Here is a 21153-nt window from a genome sequence, read left to right as displayed (position 1 = left end):
TTTGTGAAGAATTCATATTTTCTTTTTCTTTTGTGAGGAAAACTAACCCTGAGCTAACATCTGTGCCCATCTTCCTCCACTTTGTATGTGGGTCGCCACCTCAGCATGGCCAACAAATGGTATGGTCCGTGCCCAGGATCTGAACCCACAAACCCAGGCCTCTGAAATGGAGGGTGTAGAACTCCAACCACTATTCCACAAGGCTGGCCTCTTTTTTTTCTTAATATGCAGTCATTGAAAATAATTGTCTTCCTAATAAAACAAATCATTTGTCAATTTGATGTATGGATGAATTAAATAATGATTTCAAGTCTGTTTTATGTAGCAGCATCACTAGTCTTCTTTACAAATATCTGAGATTTGGCGTTGTTGGACAACTTAATAATTCTGAAATAAACCAATATAGAAGAAAACCAGCCATGTCAACATTAGTCTACACATGTAACAACTAATTTCACGGTTTCTCAAATATCTCAGAAATTTTTTGCACCACATTCTGTTTTAAACAGCAAAGTTAATGACTTAAAATTAATCAAAAAGGTTTTGTGATAATAATGGCTAACAAAATGATATATACTGGCAAGGGAATCTAATTAAATTTAATATTGTGAATTTACAATGTTGCAAAGCAATTATATTAATCTTTTGACATCTTACATCATAAAACTCTTTTCTCATTTCCCTAGGTGAAGGGAAGAAGTAATAATGTATTTATATGTGTTTCTAATTTCTTAGCCAATTTTCCATACTGGTACAGTACAGTAAAGAGTTGTTTTTCAACACTAGAATATTATTTCATTTTTCCTTGGTGAAGTTGGGGGTGGGGAGAGGCAGTGGGCAAGTTTACTGGTACTATCTAATTTCATCATTGTCTTAATTTAATTCACAGATGTCTGACAAATTCAAAAAGCTATTTTAAGCAAGACTAAGTGACATTTTGTTGGTAATCCCCTCGTATTTAACTAGTTCCAGTTGAATCATCAGAGACTATATTGCCTTTTTCTTCTCTTACCTCCCTGCTTCTACCCGCGTCCCATTTTCTTTACTCAGGTCTCTTATATTGTCTGAAATGTATTGACTTAAAAACTTCTTCAGATCACCTCTAAAGAACATGACTAATTTTGAACATGTTCATTAGGTTTCATTAACAAATGACAGTATGATAATGGATCTATAGTGGACTGCAATAGTCAAAATTGACCACTAAGGCTCTTTGTATAAACAGACCAACCATGACTTTTGACTTTTTGAATCATCTTTAATAATGATTGCAATTTATTCCTAAAATTTACTTGCTAAATTTAAACATCTCTGTATTGTATTTACTTTGTTAATGATGGTGCTTATTTACTCATACAAATGGCTTTTTAAAAATGAAGTCAGGTTCCTCAACTTGCTAGCAGGTTTTGCCTGACTGATATTGGCTCTCTGTTTTCATATTACTTCATTTATTGCATTATTAAATCAATTCTTAGTATAGAAGCCAAGAAAATGTTTTCTACTGCAATATGGTTGCCTCCCTAGAGTTCATTAGCTCATTTTCTTTCAATTAACTCTGTGTGCACTGCACCTCACTCTTAACTTTCCTAGTCCTGAAGTTTTATAGCACACGCAGGCGGAGCACCCAGTTTAGTCTTGAATTGTCAAAAAAAGTAAAGAATGAAAATGACCTTACAGATCATCTATCCCAGACTTCTGCTTGTCTGTCAGTGTTGTCTCTGGAAGGAGATGAAAAACTACTTGAGGCAAGGTCACATCATGTAAGTCTGTAGCTCAATAATTACTTGTTGATTAACTCTAGAAAATACTTGAATTTATTGGAAAAGTTTAGTCTGTCCTCTCAACGACCTATTCATCACGCTGTTATATTTTTATTGCTTTCAAAGAACTTTAGCATGAAAAGAGGAGTTTTGCTCTTGTTTTTTTTTATTGGTGAGGAAGATTGGCCCTGAGCTAACATCTGTTGCCAATCTTCCTTTTTTTGTTTGAGGAAGATTGTCCCTGAGCTAGCATCTGTGCCAATCTTCCTCTGCTTTGTATATGGAACGTCACCACAGCATGGCTTGATGAGTGGTGTGTAGGTCTGTGCCTGGGATCCAAATCCCCAAACCCCAGGCAGCCGGAACGTAGCGCATAAACTTAACCACTACGCCACCAGTCCAGCCTCTGGGGTTTTGCTCTTTATTCAGTTACACAGCTAGTTTATGACGGTGCTGGAAATGCATTGCTCTGACTGCTACTCTGGTATTCTTTCAATCCTATCAAGGTACATAAATAGCCAAGTTATATATTCATATATGCTCACATCTTAGCACAAATTTTGGTTCCCAAATGAGAGCAAATGAATATCTCTCAAACTTCATGAGCTAAGCTTTCTGTTCAGCTTAAAATCCACCAATTTCTTGCCAATAGGTTTAATTTAGATCAAGTTTTAAAAAATTGAGTAAAAAATACATATTTTTAAATCCATTCTTCCTGAAAGATCATTACTACTTTCTCTAACTTTAAGTATTAACTGCCTAGTGAAATTGATCAATGTGGAGAGCTTATCGAAATGAAAAACCCATATTTTTAATACAGAAAGTTTTAAAAGTTATCTGAATAACAAATCAATAGTTAGAATATATAGCCTCAACTAATCTGCATTTTGCCTAAGTCAACACAACAATCATATTACTCACTTATGCTTGTGGAAGCAATGGCTACTGAACTCAATTTTAGGCCTATTATCTCTTAGATAACATTCTGTGTTGAGCAATAAGAATGCTTTCACTGCCTTTTTCCAGGAAATCTTTTCTCACTGAATTTAAGACCAGAGGATTGTTTTAATGTTTGCAAAGCTCATATCTTTATTTTCTAAAACAAGGAAGAGCAGATGAGAGTGATTTGTAATCAGAGGTTCTCCTGGATGCTACTGACTTGGTTACAAAAGTTGCATTTGTTTTTGTAGCCAAATTAGCAATTTGCTCTCATTCCCATGCTTCTCTATCTAAAAGGGAGGCGGCATATGCTAGGCTGTCAGCTTTTCCAGCAACACTCACAAATATTTTCCTTATGCTGCAAACTAAACCCTTGACTCAGTGTCTCACCCGGTAGACATTATTCATTTTGAAACGACACAGCTGTAATTCAGATTTTATGTCTGATACCTCTCCTCCATGAGTTAGGTTGCAAAAGTAAGCCAAAATATTGAGAGAAGTACCTTTAATAAATTTCTTTGAGAGAGAATCTGTCAATGCAATCAACTTTCAAAGGCTGAAAGTAGGGGTGTTCCTATTGTTAGTAGGAATTTTTATTTTTAAAAATATCACTGACTCAACTGGCTTATTCATCTTTAAATATCACACCTTCAATAAAATGTGCAAACTAATTAAATAAACTGGATAATTTTAGTCTTTTTTCTTTACCACTGAATGGCAAATGGTGAGTGGTCATGTCTTATGACATAGAAGTTTATGAAATTGTTCATGAAGCTGACAGTGTCATCAAAGAGAGGTCGGGATGCGGAACCACATTTAGTCCATGAGAGGGGTGAAAGCTGTGTGTATACCATATACCTACCTTTGGAGATGGGGCAAAGTGAGTCACAGGGAGAACTTGACATCCAGAGAGTAGGTTGAAAGGTGGTAATTCTGTTAACAGTCAGTACCAAAGAGGTTTAGAAAACGGCACTGAATTTTCCATGAGGCCAATAAAACACGGCAACAAGGATTTAGTGGAAAATAACTTATAAAGATAAAGGTCAGACATCTGCATGAAGATGGTCTTTCCTAAACAAACAGCATTAGCCACAAGGTTTGAAGAGTTGAGACAGGATTTTAGCAATGAAAACGAAGAGGTGGAAAAGTAAGGCATTGATACCATGCTAGAAAATTTTCCAGACTTTCGAGACATGATCTCTTACACAGATGGGGAAAAAGCAACTCTACAAAATCGGGGCCCAAGATGAGGGTTTGTTCCTAATTCCGTAAAAGCAGAAGAAGAGAGTCAGACTAACGGAAACAGCGACTTGATGCTATTCTAGGTTCTGAAAATGTACTTTAATTTGAGTCGGGATTGATTCCGGCACAAACATGTAAGACAGTGGAAAGAACAGATGGAGAAAAGAGAAATTAAACAGAAAAACAGAGCAGTATAATGAAAAGGTGTAGAAAAACTGTGAGATGATTCCTATTTTCCTATTGCTGATAATGATGGAATAGGTTATGCAGATCACTCATCCTGCTGAAAGCAATTTAAAACTTAGATAAAATACTTAAAAATATAAAATCTCCTCTGTAAAACACTAAGAAAATGACAAGATTGTGAACAATTACCAATGACAAAATAAGAGGAATGCTTGCAATCAAGTAGGCAAGCAAGTGTAAACGCTACTTTTGTTGTTTAGGCATTTGTTGACCTAGAACATTAAAAACTTCCTATGATGAAGAAGACAGAATTCAAGGCTAAGGGTATACATAAGGTGGAGAGTCTAACAGGAGACCTTCATGTTATCTTGGAATCTAAAGGGCTACAACCTCTGGAAGAATGTAAACAAGAAGAGAGCTAATCCTTGTGTGGACTGACAATCCAGGTTTCTACTCTTTCAGTGCTCCAAGAAATTTGAAACACTGGCATGGTTTGAGGTATACGTGGACAGGTATAGTCCTAGTCATCTGTCAGAAAAGAACGTAAATCTCGTCGGAAAAAAGGAATCTTTCCCTAGGTTCAAATTAAAAAAATATATAACCAGTAATAAAAGATAATTAGTCAAAGGAAATGACTATGGACCAGAAGAAAGAAGAGAAAAAGGAAACTGACTATAAAGACTTCAGATTATAAAATTATTAGATGCAGACTAAGAAATCATTATCCTAACTATAATTAAGAAAAAAAATAGGGCCAGCCCAGTGGCGCAAGCGATTGAGTGCATGCACTCTGCTGCGGTGGCCTGGGGTTCGCCGGTTTGGGTCCCTGGGTGCGCACCGACACACCGCTTGGCAAGCCATGCTGTGGTTGCGTCCCATGTGGAGTGGAGGAAGATGGGCACAGATGTTAGCCCAGGGCCAATCTTCCTCAGCAAAAAAATAAATAAATAAATAAATAAAAGGAGGAGGATTGGCAGATGTTAGCACAGGGCTGATCTTCCTCACACCCAAAAAAAATAAAGTGTAAAATTCAATTAAAAAAAGAAAAATAATAATAAGAGACAAGATTGAAGATATCTACAGGGACTAGGACTCTATTAAAGTGGCACGTTATATTTGAAAAGGAATCAAACTGAAATGATAGGAAGAAAAACATCCATAGATATTTTAAAAATCAAATTAAACAGTTATAGAGGGAATTTATGCTCTGGAATATAGATTAGAAGAAATTATCTGAAATATAGCATGGAATGATCAAAAGATGGAAATTTTCGTTTGTGACTAAATGGTTTAGCATACGTATAATTGGAAGACAGAAAGAGAAAGGGAGAGACGGGGGGAAAGATGCAAAAGAAAAAGACATAATGGCTTAGAATTTTCCAGAACTGATGAAAGATACTGCATTACTCAGAAACTTGCATCAATAATACTCTGTAACAAACAAACCCACAGGTCAGTGGCCTACAGTAAAACAAATTTACTTTTCTATTTTTTGTGAAGAAGACTAGCCCTGAGCTAACATGTGCCAATCCTTCTCTTTTTTGCTGAGGAAGACTGGCCCTGGGCTAACATCCATGCCCATCTTCCTCCACTTTATATGGGACGCCACCACAGCATGGCCTGACAAGCGGTGCATCGGTGTGCACCCGGGATCCGGACCTGTGGACCCTGGACCATGGAAGCAGGGCGTGCGCACTTAACCGCTGTGCCACCAGGCCGGCCCCCAAATTTACTTTTGTTGTTCACAATTCTTCAACATGGTTGAGGATCAAATTCAATGCTATTCTATATGACTCTCATTTTGGGACTAACAGCTAATTTGGACATGCTCTGCTCATGGTAGTTGGCAATAGCACAGAAAGGACAAATGGAAACTCTTGATATTTCATAGAGCCTTGGCTAAGTATTGACACTCTTTCACTCCCTCCTCCATCTTACTGATCAAAGCACATTAAATGGACAAGCTCGTTACGAATGAGATGTGGACACATACTCTGTCCATCGTAAACCAAAGTGTGTTCAAATAGGGAAGAAAGAATTGTGAGACTATAAAAAAACATGCCACAGACAACCATCCATGATTTCAAGAAGTTTAATTAACCTCAGATAAATGAATGAATGAATAAATAAATAAAGGAAGATCAAAGAGATCACTTAAAGATCTTGTTCTCTTAAGATCAAGAGAACACTTAAATGCAGCTAAAGAAGACATATTCCCTTTGGAGTAATGACAATTAGACAGTCAGCCGACTCTTCGACATTTTTAGCAACAGCAACAATAGTAATTATTTTTTAATATAAGTGGACTAAAATTGTTTAAGTTAAAAGGCAAATTGTTTAAGTAAAAAGACTAGATGAAAAATAATCTAACTATAATCCACTTAGAAGAGATACATCTATAACAGAACATACAGAAAAATTGAAATTTGGAAGATGAAAAAATGTATTATAAAAACAGTGGGTAAAAGAAAGCTGTGTAACTTGACATCTCTCTTCTCAAGATAGATTTTCATAAACAGTGATGAGCACATTGTCAGCCATGTGAGAACTGCTCTCATGTTTCACTTCTTTCTTTATTCTGTGTCCTTTCCTTCATTGGAACAGACCTTATCTGTGTTTAATAATTATCTGGGATTTTCTCAAAATATGTTTAACAATAAATGCTCATTTCACAGCTATAGAAATCCTCTTTTTCTTGAACTATGAAGGCACAAAAGTATATCACTTTACAATTGGAAAAGTGTATCTGTCATTCTCAGGCATCTCTACTGAATAATAGCTGCAAATACTAGAATATAGCAAAAAATCATATATCTTTACAGATTCAAATACAATTGACTGTTTCCCAAGAGCCGTTGTCAGTTGGTATACTTTGTTATATTTCATTCGCCCTTTTCATTCTGACAAGTCTGGAACGCAAGCAACTCTCATATGCCATATCATCTTTTTCCTCACATTAGAAAAGCTGAAATCATTTTTACTAAAAACATTTCAAAGATACTAATCCTAGATTTTAGTCACATGTTAGAAGTCTAAATATTAATGAAAAATAGAGCTGAAGAGATTAGACTGGATTGCATGAGCTGAAGTGTTAACAGTCCTAAAAGTTGGTGGGCTGTTGGTTTCTTTATATTTATTCTTATTTGTTCTGGATTGTTCAAAATCATAGAGCTGGACGTGTACAAAATTACGAAGTTTGAAAAGTTGCTGCTGTGATTGCAGTCAGAAGAGAAATGGACATGGAGACAGGAAGTGGATTCCAGGCCTGATTCTGCCATTTAATGTGATGTGACTTTGGATAAGTCACTTTACCACCTGGAATCCTGGCCTTTCACTGATAAAATAGAGATAAGTCATCCAGAGGTTGGTGTGAGGGTCCAATGGAATATTAGATGTGATTGAAATCTTTGTGCATTTTAAATAAAAACGTGTTAACGGTACTACCCTTCAGTTCCCCTTGCCCTTAATTTAAATATCTTCTATGCTTTGGAGCTTCCCTCCATCTGAATAGCGCAATGCCCCTAGGCTTCATCTGGATGTTCCTTACCCAGTGCTGCATCTATATTCAGTTTTCCTAGTAATACCCATTGATCAGACCTCCTTACTCCTTTTCTACATACTATGTCTTCCATATTTTATCTAGAAACAATTGCCATATACCCAATAATCAATGTACACTAAATTACCAATAGCTATCAATTGCATCTCTCTTGCTGACTCCTTTGACAAAAGGCATCAGTCATTAATTAAAGATTTTTAGATGCCTAGTAATCCAAATAATATGTGTGCTTGAGGACAGAAAGTTTCTGGGACGATAGAGAGATCTGACCTCATTTATTCACCCAACTTCCCTCATTTTTTCAAATAAAGGATCAACCTTGCAAAAAAGCTCTATCGAGGGATGAGAAACAAAAACAGATGATGCATAATTGTTTGGTTGAAAAATTACTCACTTTATACCATTTGTGCAGAAAAAATAAACAATTTCCTTATTTTCTAAAACTGATTCTATCTCCGTCATCACCCTCATCCAGTAAGCAGCTGCAGGGTGGAGGGTAGAGGAAATTTCATACAGATTAATTTAGTTAAAAGTTTAGAATATAGGATAATTTGAAGAGTGTCTTTAGATTTAACTCAATAATTTGGGATAATAGCTCAGAGCATTCAGATTTCTCCTCTGAGATGTGAGGGGGCGGTGTTTACGACCTTTTGGTGACCAGGGAAAAGAATCCCCTAGCTTTGTGCTAGTGATTAGGTACATGCTGAGGCTCTCCCTTGAAATATGGGTGCCCTGACTTGCCCAAGCTCATTCTGTTGGGGGCTGCTGATTAAGTTGGGACCTATTCCTTCTTGGCTTGCTCAGACCTGGGGTTTCCTTCTTTGCTGGCTCGTCCTCCCTTGGACTCTCGCTGGTGCTGTACACCTCTCAGTATTGCCTCATCCTCCAGTGTCCTCTGGCTCTCTGATCTCTCACTCTGCCACAGCATGCCAGGCCCCATGACAGATCTGCTGACTCTAAATTTGGCATCCATGATCCTTATAAAATGAGAACTAGACCTTTCCCCTGCTTGACTACACCCTGCCTCCCTCATAGATATACTGGCAAGGACTCTGTTGGCATGAAATCACCTTGTAGATCAGTTACTTCTCCAAAAATCTTATTCCTTTGGCATTCTCTTCAATTTATCTAACACGTTTGTCACATTCCAGGCCAATGTCCAGAGAGAGGAGGCTTGGATCCATATAGATCACCCATCAGCTACCCCTCCACTCTCTCATTTGTTTTACCGCAACTCCTGAGATGGGAAGTGGTTGGCTATGCTCCCTGATTTTCTCTAGTTCCCTGAGTTGACATCTCCTCTATCTACCTTCCTGAAACTGAAATGTCAGGTGGGGTATGGGGAGGGAAAAACTCACTTTCAGTAAAGTAATGTAAATTGGGGATTATTTAAAAAATATTACTCCTGTTACACACAGAAAAAAAGTAAAAGACACCTTGGGGAAATCTAGCCAATATCCTTCATGAATGTCTCTTGCCCTTCTTTTCTGACACCGCTCTTTCCTATTCTTCTCCAATGGCCACTCCTCAATCTTATTTTGGATAATCTTCTATCAGTCCATTGAATGCTCGTGTCACCTGTGTTTTGTTCTTAGCTACCTTCTATTCTCAATCTTGAATCTCTCCCTAGATGAGCTCAATCAATTCTATGGCTTCATATAGCACGTGTTGACTTATGGTTCCCTGGGCAGAGAGAGACATTTTATTTTCCTATCCCCGTTTTGCTAATACAGTTACTATCAGGTGATGGGCACTCAATAAATAACTGTAAGTGAAATGAGTGCATGTTCTACTATAGATGACCAGTCCTCGAGATTGTTCTGTTTGCTTCAAGTATAGGTGGAAATTAAACGCAAACAATGAAACCTACACATATATTCAGTGGTTATAGGGAACATTTTTTTCCCCCAATATAGAGAATTTCCATATAATAATAGGGGTTTTAGATGAAAAATTAAACTTCTCATTGTAGAATTTGGGGCTTGACTCATTGTCCTTCATTTTGTAAAACTGTGTGATTCATATTCACAAACAGATAGACCACATGTAGTTCCAAGTCATACAAGGAAAATGAATCTGTTCATTCCACATTTTATCATCTTACCCGAAGGAGAAATAATAGCAAGCAACCAAACACTAAAAATAATTATTTTTTCGTTTTCAGAGCTTCTTAAAGCTCAGAACTATTTGGACCCTCAGTTTAAAAGAGTAAAATAAAATAAAACAGCCACGCCCAGCATGGATACAGCGCTAAAAATAAAAAGCAAGTTACAAAGGACGTTTTCGAAGTAATAGTCAACTAGGTGTCAGAGACTTTTATCATGAAGTGTGTGTTGGGAATCTATTCCTTAGACCCTACCTCCTGCTCTTTGACAAGGGAATGACTTGACTAGCTAATGATTTAAAAACTTTAAAGTCAAAATTTCTTTGAGACATTTGAAGACATTTCTTTGAAATTAAGTAGAAATCACTTTCTCCTTTTGCATGGTAGCTAAATAAAACATTATTAACTAATTAGTTAAAAGATTGAAAGTTGATAGAATCTTCCCCCTACTCATAAGTATATATGTTTTTAAATAATTCAGGTTGTTAATTTTCTCAACTGTGGAATAAAAATTAAAAATTTTCAATTACGTTTTCTCAGCACAGAAAAGAGCTACACGTGGGCTAATAGCTATAGCTTGAGTAGTGTTGTATTAGTCTGTATGTTAGCCTTAGCCCTCATCAATGCACACGTACGAATATGGTTATACTACATGTATGTACAAAGAGCACATAGCCAAGAAAAATGACTCAAATAAAATGTTTAAAATGTTTGTATATCATACTCTTTTAAGATTTCAACATGCTGTGTTGTTTTCAGAGACAATATCTGATAATGAAAGGAGATGCTTAATAAAGATATAGAAACTATCCTTACAATAAAAGGGATGCTTTCAGCACTTCCAAGTGTAGGATTTGATGCATGATCTCAAATTGCACTGACAATTGTCTTTCAAAATTTCCTTGATTTAATTGAAATAATTATAAACAGAGAAATGCCATATATCCATCCATGAGAAAAAAACAGATCATGTGAATGAGGCCATTTTCTTAGAGATTTATTCTTTTACATATTTATTTTTCTTTATTTGTCAGCAAAATAGTATTACATAGATTTTTAATCAGCATTTATATTCAGAGACTCAATAAATAAATTTTGTACAATTTTATATAATGGAATCTATGTGAATCTGAATTCTTATCTGCATCTTTTATTGACATATTATTGATTCAATGCATCAGAACACAGGGTATATTTACCTGATAGGAAAACTTCCACAATATATTTCCAAAATTTTCATTTACATTTTCTTCAGACAAACTTCAACTCCTTAATGCTGTGACTCCTTTTGAAGAAAGCACATAGATTCTATGTGGGGCTCTATCAATCTCTTTTATATCCTGCCATATTAAAACTCTATATATTTTAAAATTTTTATTATAAAAAATATATATATAAATGGGGCAAAGAAAACTTGTGAAATGGAATTTTGGTTTACTTGAAGTTTAACTTGCAGATTATTAATACTGCAAAGAAAACTTGAGGAGGGTTCTTTGTGTGTTCGTGTCTGTGTGGGGGTGGAAGAGAATAATAAAATGATCAAAGATTGATATTTTTAACTTTCTCCATTTTAAGAAGTACAGTCTATGTGTTTTTAGCTGCATATAACAAAAAGCTTTCTTTTTTCACTGATGTGAGCATTTGTTTGTTTATCTTTTCTCAGGCTGCTTCTACAAACACAAAATTGCAGTGACTTAGCGTATTACAGAACCAGGCTTTGTTTACTTTCCCCCTATTTGACCACCCACAAGTCGAGTCAGAGATGTACTTTACGTTTTTCTATAACCAAGACCACATGGAGGAAACACACTTCCTTGGGCCTCTTTAAAGTCATGAAATTAAGCCCTTCTTGGATTGTATCTCCAGAGAGAAACAGATGATCTGCTTGTGAATACATCTCAGTTATTAAGCACACTCCAGGGACTGTTGCTGTAGCTGACCTAGAAAACTGCAGCCCCAGAAGACAGAATCACAGATCTTAGAGCTGAAAAGAGTCAGAGAGATATATTAAAGTCAAGCACCACTTGCAGTGAGGAAACTGAGGCTCAGAGAGATTTGAGCTTTTGCCAGTGGTTAACATAAGAACCAAAATGAGACTTGGTGACTCGGTTTTCAGCCAGGGTCCACTCCAATTAACCACTGCATTCTTACTGTATATATACTGAACGTTTAACCCAGCAAGGGATCCATTCATTTGCTGAATTATACAATTAAGCTCCTTTCCATTCCGTATCATTAGTTGAATGTCAAGAAACGTTAGAATTGGATTTAAATAGTTAACTCTTGCAAGCCATTGCTGCCGTAAGCCCAGTTCCTCATCCTCTGATCCAAAAGAGCTGCTGGAATTTTGCCTTGGCCTGGCATGAGAACAACTTCACACTGATCTGTTTTGCTAGATATGACGTTATTCTCCTGGGTTTCAACAGGGATTCCTAGTCGTTAATAATATATGAATTTTTGTGATACAAATATACATTTCAGTTATTTCTACATAATGTGTCTGAATAATTATAAGTTTTTATAATCATTATATTATGAAAAATCATCAACAGCTAATGACACTGAGAAGTTTCTTCCTGATTTTCTGAAACTTAAAGCTGTAACACATTAAAATTTGGTGTTCCAGATAAACGGTCCCAAGTTGGCCTCAGATATTTAACCTCATATGTAGAGTAACTCCAGGCTATGTACGTAATTTTCCTCTTCCAAGAGGTCTCTGTTTAGAATCTGCTTATAGCCGTACGGGAGTTCCTTTGTAGGAGAGAATTTTTTTCTCTTGCTGCTTTTAAAATTCTCTCTTTGTCTTTGATTTTAGACAATTTTATTGTAATGTGTCTTGGAGATGATCGTCTTGGATTGAAATTTTGGAGTGACCTATTAGCTTCATGAAGTTGGATGTCCAAATCTCTCTCCAGGTTTGGGCAGTTCCCAGCCATTATTTCTTTAAATAAGCTTTCTACTCTTTTCTCCTTCTGGGACTCCAATGATATGTAAGTTGTTTCTCTTAATGGTGTCTCATGAGCCCCACAGGATTTCTTCATTCCTTTTCATTCTTTTCCTTTTTGCTCCTCTGATTGAATAATTTCAATGGATCTGTCTTTGAGCTCACTGATTCTTTTTTCTTACTGGTCAAGTCTGCCCTTGAAGTTCTGTATTTAATTCTTCAGTTCAGTCATTGTATTCTTCAGCTCCAAAATATCTGTTTGATTCTTTTCTATGTTTTCTATCTCTTTGTTGAACTTCTCATTTTGTTCTTGTATTGTTTTCGTGATATCATTGAATTGTTTATTTCTGTTCTCTTGTAGGCCTCCGAACATCTTTAGAACAATCATTTTGAATTGTCAAGCAATTCTCAGATTTCCATTTCTTTAGGGCCAGTTACAGGAGATTTACGGGATTCCTTTGGTGGAGTCACGCTTTCCTGCTTCTTCGTGATGCCTAAAGCCTTGCGTAGCTGTCTGTGCATTTGAAGAAGCAGTATCTACTTCCAGACTTTATGGACTGACTTCAGTAGGGGACGACTTTAAGCAGGTGATGGCGTGCTGGAGAGTACTGTGACCCCAGGTGTAGAGGTGCAGGGCACCAAGTGTGGGGAAGTGTGGTGGCAGCGGGGTCAGGGGGCTTGATGTCTCTTTGGCTTAGGCCACTGATGTCCACAGCATAAACAATTGTGTGGTCCTTGACGAGTGCTGCACAGAGCCTGCAGTGGCTGCAAGGGCTGTTGGGGTCCTCAGAGGAGCCTCCAGGTTCAGCAGCCAGGGAATAGGGCAGGCAGTGGTGGTGGCCGGAGCCAGTGGTGTGCACATACTCAGTTGTGGGGATCAGCCGTAGGTGCCTGTGTAGTGGGAGGGGCCGGTTCCAGACACACACATAGTGCTGGGGACCAAGGTAGGCAACAAGGCCCCAGGCGAACTGCAGGCTCACTGGCAGCTGCGGAGGTGTGCACTACCTTCTTTGGCTGTCAGTGTGCGCTACCTTCCTTGCTCTCCACAGGTGCACTGCAGTGGAGGCTGGTGATGGGGGCTGGGCTGGGGTGCGCAGGTGCACACCTGGGTGGGCTAGTGCACAACTAGCTGCAGGTTAGTGGAGTGGCACAATCCAGTGACAGGAGACAGGGCTTGATCTGGACCCACAGGCAGCTGCAGGGGCCCTGGCTGTTGGCGTGCTCTCCCAGAGCTTGCACAGTTTTCTCCAGGCATTTGTGCAACACTGGGGGCCCGTGCACAGCTGGAGAGGCTAGCTCAAGCATGTGCATGGTGGTGGGGGTCAGTCATGGGATGTAAACTGGCCTCTGCACTCCCACAGCCACAGTGGCGTAGGCTGGCTGCTGGTGTAGTCCTGAGCTCTAGCGGGGACAGAGGGAGAGACCAGGCAGCTGGCCTCAGTGAATGCAGATATCTATGGAGTGAAAGCTAGCGAAACCTGCAGAAGGTCTATGGCAGCTGTGCTGGCTGCTGGCTTCTTCACTGGCAAAATTTGCTGGGGTTGACTACGGAGTAGGTTACTGAGACCCATGATCACCCCCACTGGGTGACTGCTGTTGGTAGCCCCTGCTTTCCTTCTTGTTCCCAGCTGTCTCTGTATATCTTGGCTCTGCCAGCCTGGGTGGGATAAAAGCGAAGCGGGGCCCTCCTGAAGTGCCCCAAAAGGCTGAGGGAGCTCGTTGCTTACCCTACTCTTCCTTTCCCAGTGAGGGGTACTCTTTCTAGCTGGGACGTTCCCTCTTAGCTCTGAGCGATGCTGGCTTGGTGGATGGGACGAAGCTGGCAAAATGGATCTGCCTTCCTTCTCTTTCTGTGCAGTTATTCTCAGGTTTTTTTGTCCCAGAGTGTTGCTGAAATTTCTTTGATGGACTCCAGAGCCCTCCCAGAGCTGCTTTTGTTGGTGAGTAGCTGTCTAATTGTTGATCTTTGTGGGGAGAGGGAGGCTGGGGGCTTCTATGCCAATATTTTGCTGACATCACCTCACGCCACTGTTGTTTGTTTGGATAACATTAAATTGTTTTTTAACTGAAACAAAATGCGTTTAAATCACAGCCGAAATATATTCATCTTGACAAGCAAGATTTTCCCTTGTTATTATTGTCCGTGGCCATTGTAAAAGAGGCCCCTCTACTTTGTCCAAATCCAACATCTATCTCATTCCTTTATGTCCATCTTTACCCAGCCTAAGGTCCATGAAGCACAGTTTTCTGCCAATAAGCTCAAATTCCTTTGCCCTATTGTCTTTTCATCTTACCAGTCTACCAGACAAAACCCAGTGTGGTTGTATTCAAATATCTACTTTATCTGCTGCTGCTCCTAAATGGCTAAAAACTGCTGAAAAGTCACATAATAGGGAAGCCTGGGTCTACTCCAAATTCACAACCCCAACCTTCAAAGGGTCTCAACATTGCCAGACAATCCCACTGCATCCCTGGACTGTTTCCCACTCTCAGCAGTGCCTCTCCAATCCTTTCTACTGTCCCCAAACCTCCAACCCTCCCCTTTCACCCTCATTCTCACAGAGTATCTCACCTCTACTTTAGAGAGATAATAATAGTGATAAATGCATACATAATGCTTACTACAAGCCAGGCACTAGTCTTTCAAATTTCATGTATACTAGCTACTTTAATAATTATAACAACCCTAGGAAACAGGTATTCTTTTTATCACCATCTTATAGATGAGAAAACTGAGGGACAGGAGTTTAAATAATTTGCCCACAGTCACGTGAGTGGCAAAGTTGGATTCTCACTCAGGTAGTCAGGATTCTAATTTGTGTCCATGTCTATTCATACTGCCTCCTCCTCATACCAAACCCACCAGCCACTTACATCTCATAAGGATGAAGCTCCCTCTCTTCTTATCTGGGGCCAGTGCTTCCCACCACCTGCGCTTTGGGTCTTAGGCTCTTCTGCTCAGCTACCTCACGTGATTTGTTAACCTTTTCTGTGTGTAGATTCACCATCTCCCTATTCACTCAGCTCTTTCTTTCTATCTGCCCAACCACACACGTTTCTTGGAAGAGGTGACTGTCCTTCTTATCTACATGTCTTCACCTCTCACTCTCTACTCAGCACCTTCTTCAGTCTTGACCCTCCACCCATCCAGCTTTCACCAAGTTTACAGATGACCTCCATGGCACTAAATCTGAAATACATTTTTCATCCCTTATTTCATTTGAGCTCTCATCAGGCTTCCGCTCTGTAGACCACTCTCTTCTCTTTGAAACACTCTCCTCCCTTGGCTTATGTAAAACACTTTTTTCCTACTCTCCTCCTTTTCCCCCATCTCTTGTGTAAGTTCATTCCCCCGTACCCAGCCTTCACTGTGGGAGTGCATGATGACTTAGTCCCAGGCTCTTGCTTTTTTTTTTTCCTTTACTTTCCACTCTCTCACTATGCATCTCATGCTTACTTATGGATTTAATTATCCTCTTAATCAGATGATTCATAAACATCGGTCTCCACCTCAGATGTCTTGACCTGCAGACTCACATGTTACAGGGAATGTAAGATCCATGAAGGCAGTGACTGCTTGCTGTCTCTCTGTTCTATCCCCAGGGCATAGAATAGTGCCTGGCACATATTAGTTGAGCAACAAATATTTGTTTAATGAAAGAAAAAATAAGCTGCCCAAACTTGATCCTCTTATAGTATTTCCTATGGGTGCAAGGCATCACCATTCATCCAGTTACACAGCCTAGCAAATTGCTGACATTTCCATTTCCCTCATCCCTCAGAATTGACAATTGTATTAGTTTGCTAGGGCTGCCATAACAAAATCCCACAGACTCAGTGGCTTAAACAGTGTGTTTTCTCACAGTTCTGGAGGCTAGAAATCTAAGATCAAGGCATCTGTAGGTTTGGTTTCTCCTGAGGCAACTCTCCCTGGCTTGCAGATGGCTACCATCTCACTGTATCCTCATGTGGCCTTTCCTCCGTGCGCATCCCTGGTGTCTGTGTGTTCAGATTTCCTCTTCTAATAAGGACACCAATGACAGTGGATTAGGGTCCACCCTAACGACCTCATTTTAGCTTAATCACCTCTTTAAAGGCCCTATCTCCAAATGTAATCACATTCTGAGGTACTGGAGGGTTAGGGCTTCAACGTGTGAATTGAGGAGGGAGACACAGTTCAGCCCGTAACACTCTGTCACCTTTACCAAATTCATTTGATTTTTTTTCTCTAAATAAATGCCAAGAATCCACACACTTATCTCCATCCCTTCCTAACCCTAGCTACCATTGTCTCTTACCCAGTGTGATAGGCAGCATCTACGATGGCTCCCAAGGATCTCTGCCTCCAAGTATTCATGTGCTTGTATTTATAACCTAGCCTTGAGTGTGGGCTGGACCTAGTGATCAATGAGTAGGATATGGCGAAAGCGGTGGAATCTCTGTTCTGAGACTAGGTTGCAAAACAACTTGGGCTCCCATCTTGCTCTCTCACCTGCTCACTCTAATGAAAGCCAGTTGCCATATTGTGAGTCATCCTATAGAGAGGCCCAAGTGGCAAGAACCTGAGGGAGGTCTCTGGCCAAGAGCCAGAAAGGAAAGTGAGGCTCTTGTTCAAGAGTGCATGAGGAACTGAATCCTGCCAACAACCACGTGAGTGAGCTTGGAGGTAGATCCTCCTCCATTGGAACCTTGAGATGACTGCAGCTCTGGACGACACCTTGATTGCAGCCTTGTGAGAGAGCTAGAGCCAGAGAAGCCAACTAAGCTGTGCCCAGATGCCTGACCCACAGAATCTGTGAGATAACGGGTGTTTGCTGTTTTAAGCCATTATGTTTTGGGGTCATTTGGTACACAACCATAAATAACTAATACATTAGTCCCTGCAGTAGTCTACTACCTACATCCTGCCTGGCTTCCTTCAAATCACTTCATATGGCAGTCAAAGTGATCCTTTCACAACATAAATCAGCCTCTTGTCCATTTAAACTCTTCAATAGCTTTCCATTTATTTCGGGCTAACTGCTCAACATGGTAGACAAAACCCTGCATAGTCTGGCTCCTCTCACGTCCCCAGACTCATATCACACTCAGCTGTGCTCTCTGCCCAGCCATAATGAAACTCTTTCAGTCCTTTGTACTCACTACACTGCATCCCACTACGGGCGCTTTATGTATGCTATTCCCTCTGCCTAAAACGTTCATCAGTCTTTTTCTCACATAGTTAGCACCTACTCCTCCTTCAAGTTTCAGTGCAAACCTCAGTTCCTCAAGGAGGCCACCTCTCCCCAGATCCAACTTCCCTCATAGCATTTTCCAGAGAACATTTTTACATGTGATTTGTGATTAATGCCTTTCCCTACCAGTAGAGTGCAAGCTGCATAACAGCAAGGACTATCTCTGGTTTTCTTTAACATGATATCTGTCATGCCTGGCCCACTGTCTAGAACATAGTAGGCACACAGTAAAGTTTGTTAAGCAAACAAACAAATAAAATGTCAAGTACCATTTGTTATTCCTTTTGCTTTTTGGTGGGTCCATCAGCCAACAACTTGGCTTCTTAGAACTATGCAAGTTCAAAGTTGTATGATGCTGCTGCCTCCTGCAACGAGACTCTTCTGCCAAGTATTCATGAGACTAAGTGATCTTTTTACAAGGCCTGTTAGGGAAAGACTACATAAAACAACATTTCTTCATTTCTGATGCCATTTAACCCTTCTGGATTCATGGCAAAATCATAAAGGACTGCAAGGATAAGACTTGGCATCTGATATGGAATTTGTCAGGCTCAAAACATTTATCCAAAAAATTAATGTTCTTAAGTCTTCTTTATTTGAATATGGCACCTCTTATTTTTAGCAAATCTGGATTACACAGCTGGATGACAGATGTATATGTGTCACAGCCTTATAGAGGAGCAAGAGCATGTTGGCTCTGTGTTCACAGTGTTTTGAGTGGAAAAGTTTTCATATATTAGATAGCATCATGTGTTCCATGTGGATGTTACGGCAAACCAGCGCTGCCTATGTGTCTCATTTTTGTGTGTGTGCAAATCATTCAATGTCTGTGATACACTTTTTTGTTAACCATTCATGTGAACCTGAATTTGGGAGTTATGCCTCCAGTAGATTAAAATTATATGTAAATATTTATTCAAGACTGAAAGGAGATTCTCACCATGTTCATTAACTTGATGCTAGTTAACTGAAAATTTTTAAATGTATCTATTTTTCAGTTCTGGCTTCCTCTCCTATATATATTTTAATATCTAGTTGTCTTCACATGCATATAAATGAGTAATATAATTTAATTTAAGTAAGTTAATTAGACTCGGTGTTATTCTAGTAATCTAATAGCATAATATTTAATATTTTCATATAGCAATAGACATTCACACACATTGATAGGGAGGTAATAGGGGATGGTAGGGACGGGGGCAAATTGGATAGTATACGTCTAATTTAAAGGGAGGCAAACACTATTCATTTTTAAGTCCCTATTTGTGGGGTCAGTGTTGCTAGACCTTCTGACTTTTTCTAGAAAAGTCAGAAATCTGGATCTTATGTGAAATATCTCAATGTTAAAATAATCTTTTAAAACTTTGCAAAACAGTTTAAATAAATCTATAGGGTTTATGTGAGATAATATCCCTTTTGAACTTTTTGGTATAGTGACAACGTTGTGTATTGGAAAACACACGGATTTTGGAGAGAGACAGACCAAAGTTTAAATTCTAGTGCTCACAGTTTCTTGTATGCCTGGACAGTTCTTTTAGCTCTTTTGAAACTTTGTGTCCTGATTTTTGAAATGAAAATGTTACAAGGTTTTTTAATGTCTGTAATATAAGTAATAATCAATAAATAGCAGTTTTTATTACCATGATTCATTGTAACAAAACTAAACTTTCTTCTCATTTCCAGTCTCCAATCTTTAATTATTTGCATCCAGGCTTCCTCCAATAACCCTAAAGCAAGGTGAACACATAATCATAATTATTCATTTTATTCTGTGCATCCAGCCAAACATACTCCACACTTCAGCAACGGCAAAATAAGTTTTAAGTCAAAAACTAAAAAAGATCCTCTACACAATACATCTGGAAGATGACATCCTGGAAGGCGCATCTTCAACTACTTCAGTTATTTTTACAGGTAGGATGGTGACCAAATGTGCTTTATCATTACTAAGGAATGATCAAGAGGAATGGATAAGCTGTGGCTCTAAGGAAAAAGGTAGATATGCTTATATGAGGAAGATAGGCCCTACAAATTGCTAAATACCAGCTAGAACTATTGTACAATTGCAATGGATTCTTCCAAGCATTCTAAAATCAAAATCAAAACTTCTATAAACCAGGTTGGCTGTCTCATCCTCAAATTCAGCTAGGATATTCATAGGATCAGTTAGTGAGATGAATCTTACTGTAAACTAGATTCACCAAGATTCTGGTGTTTTATTCAAATTTCAACCAGCTCTTGAGAAGTTATAAAACAGTCAGAATTCAAACCCAGGTATTAGACAGAAGTACCTGATTTACAGAAATGGTTATTGGGAACTAGAAACAAACTGTCAATTCGGCTAAGATATTGATTGCGCAGGCCTATGCAGTGGTGCTTACGTGTCAGGTCAAATAAGTCCAAAATCCAGTTCTCCCGGATGTTTGGTGTCAAGGAGACAAAACATCTGGATGACTGGCTAAACTGATTTAATGTTTGACATTGTGTAGACACATCCTAAAGTAATCATGTTCTATGCAAAATGTAAATAGCTAACCCAACAAACCTAATCAAGAATTCTTGAACTAGAATCAATTTTAGAGACTTTCTAGTTTAATCCCTTTATTTTACAAGTGAGGATACTATGACCTAGAAAAATTAAATGACTTGGCCAACATCAAATTTCCTAGACTCTTTGTCTATTATTTTAATATTCTTTCTGCTGCAGTGTTGCTGATCATATTGATAGAAGAGGACAGAGGATTAATGAAGAAAAACAGCCCTCCCCAAAAGAAACTGAGTGGAGAGAATGAGGTAAATATGAAGGGAATAGAGAAGATCATAATGAGTGAGTTGAAGGAGTGGAGAAAAGAAGAAAGAAAATGCTGCAGTAGTACATAAAGTAAGGGAAATAACAAAAAGACGGCTATCTGAGGTTAATCATTGTATTAAATATCCTCTACTTCATGATTTGAATGTATCTTCTCATTAGAAACACGGAACTATAAACAGGCCAATAGACTTACTGAAATCCCAACAGAGGACTTTTTAACTCATATAGTTTAAACAAGTGCAATATTTCCTTAAGTTCATGTAGAAACAACTCAGAATGTATTTGCCATGTTAAAACGTAGACATGACTAACTCAGTAAAAAATTCTTTTAGCATTCAGATGTTTTTCCTACTTGATGCCAAGCAACCTACTT

General features: G+C 38.7%; 1 long non-coding RNA gene across 2 annotated transcripts; it reads left to right on the top strand.

Annotated features, from left to right (window-relative positions):
• Positions 1–13256: 13256 nt before the first annotated feature.
• LOC131410550 (uncharacterized) lies at positions 13257–20805 on the top strand. Of its 2 annotated transcripts, XR_009221284.1 has the most exons (4): positions 13257–13321; positions 14618–14674; positions 19750–19882; positions 20676–20805. It is a non-coding gene; the product is annotated as an uncharacterized LOC131410550 (long non-coding RNA). The 2 variants fall into 2 exon arrangements; XR_009221283.1 differs by lacking the exon at positions 13257–13321 and having other exon boundaries at positions 13956–14674.
• Positions 20806–21153: the final 348 nt, after the last annotated feature.

This window comes from Diceros bicornis, chromosome 10 (assembly GCF_020826845.1).
Source record: "Diceros bicornis minor isolate mBicDic1 chromosome 10, mDicBic1.mat.cur, whole genome shotgun sequence".
Lineage (NCBI taxonomy): Eukaryota > Metazoa > Chordata > Mammalia > Perissodactyla > Rhinocerotidae > Diceros > Diceros bicornis.
The sequence above is the reverse complement of the archived record's forward strand: the minus strand, read 5'-3'. Positions and strand labels throughout refer to the sequence as shown.